This window comes from Solanum pennellii, chromosome 11 (assembly GCF_001406875.1).
Source record: "Solanum pennellii chromosome 11, SPENNV200".
Classification (NCBI taxonomy): domain Eukaryota; kingdom Viridiplantae; phylum Streptophyta; class Magnoliopsida; order Solanales; family Solanaceae; genus Solanum; species Solanum pennellii.
This window is the reverse complement of record NC_028647.1, coordinates 56,442,985-56,444,807: the sequence shown is the minus strand read 5'-3', so window position 1 is coordinate 56,444,807 and position 1,823 is coordinate 56,442,985.

Sequence of the window (1,823 nt, the reverse complement as noted above, 5' to 3'; positions counted from 1 at the left end):
TAGATGGCCTACAACCATTTTTGTATAGGAGTATCTCCAGGACATACATCCTGGCCATGATTAACTCGTCTCTTCGATTCTATTTGCTAATGGTAAGGATTGGGCCTAAATCAGTGTCATTCCCTTCGTCCAGGATACATGAATTGACGTTAGTGGTAAAGATAAATAAGCATAGTATACAGTCAAAATAGTTTATAATAGCATAGTTTGTTTGTTAATTTTTCAATTGCTTTACCAAAATTATTATATTATCATGAACATGTGATTATATAATATAATATTAAAACGAAAAATTCATGCGGTTAAATAAATTTATTCTATTTAATTGGTCATCATAGTTATAGTTTGTTATAGTTACCACTTGCAACTAACATTAAATATTAATTACCTTGGTTGACTTCGAGTTTATATAATTTACCAAATTTATATAATTCACAACTAACAATTTTTCATTTGATTTGTATTTGTATATGATGATAATTTCCTTTGGTTTTTTATTACCATATACATTCAATTTTTTTGTGCAACTTTTTAAAGTTTTTATAAATGTGTTGTTTTCGAATTTGTATAATATAATTCATGTAATGTAATTTGTATAATATAAATTGTATAATTGTTTAAAGTTCATATGTTTATGTTTGTATGAATTCGTTATTTCGAGTTTTATGATACTTGTATAATTTCAGACTTTGTATTAATCAATTAAACAAGAACACGTGAATCAGAGAAACTTACCCACAAATTGTACAAACGAGACACTAATTATACAAATTATTGCCTCTTTTCTTCCTCTTCCAATCTCCTCACCAGATATACAAATACATGTGTATATATACCAGTGAGATTTATACAATTATCTAAACGATATACATATACAATTCACCTCTCTCCCCACTCTCTACCTTTTTGTTCGCCTCTGTCCTCCCTCTCCCATTCTTGCTCATCAGTCTCGTCCCTATAACATGTAGCTAAGATTCATAATAAGTAAACTATAATTATAAAACATAATTAAGCTATTTTTGAGTGGCTATATGCAAAGTTCCTCGATAAAAACTTGATTTCACTTAAAACTTAATTATTATAATAAAATCTAATTATAGAGATTTTTAACAAAGTGTAATAAGTTAGAAAGGAAAAAAACGAAAAATAAGTTAGCATTTGACCAGAAAATTTTCAAATATTCTTCGCAAGTCAATTTTTGTGAAGCTTTGGGGTAAAATTTCAATGTGTTTGTCCATAGATATCAGGAGAAATACTAGACTTTCAAAAATGAAAATATAATTTATAATCATAAGTTCTAAAAATAAATAAAAATACTTATAAGTTTATAGTATCATTTTATAATATGAAAATGATTAGTAGAAGTCTTTACAACGGACATAATGATTATGAATTTTAAAAAAGCGGAAACAATAAAACGAAAATACCATAAATATTAAGCCAAGAAACTATTACTACTACTTGTAACTAAAAGTAACTTTGGAGAAGAAACTAAGATAAAAATTGCAAAAAATATGCATATTTGAGATAGCTGTCAAATACTCTCTCCATTCACAATTGTTTGTCATGTTAAGGTCATTCACATCTCTCAAGAAAATTTAATAACAAATGTAATTTTACTAATATAATCCTACTATACCAAGAATATCAAAAGTCTATGTAACTTTTGAATTACATTACACTATCATTAAGGACAAATTTGAAAAAAAAGGTGACTAATTATTTTTTTATTATTTAAATTGACAATTAATTTTGGACATCTATTTTTAGTATCTGTCAAACAATTATAGACGGAGGTGTATATATATATATATATATATATA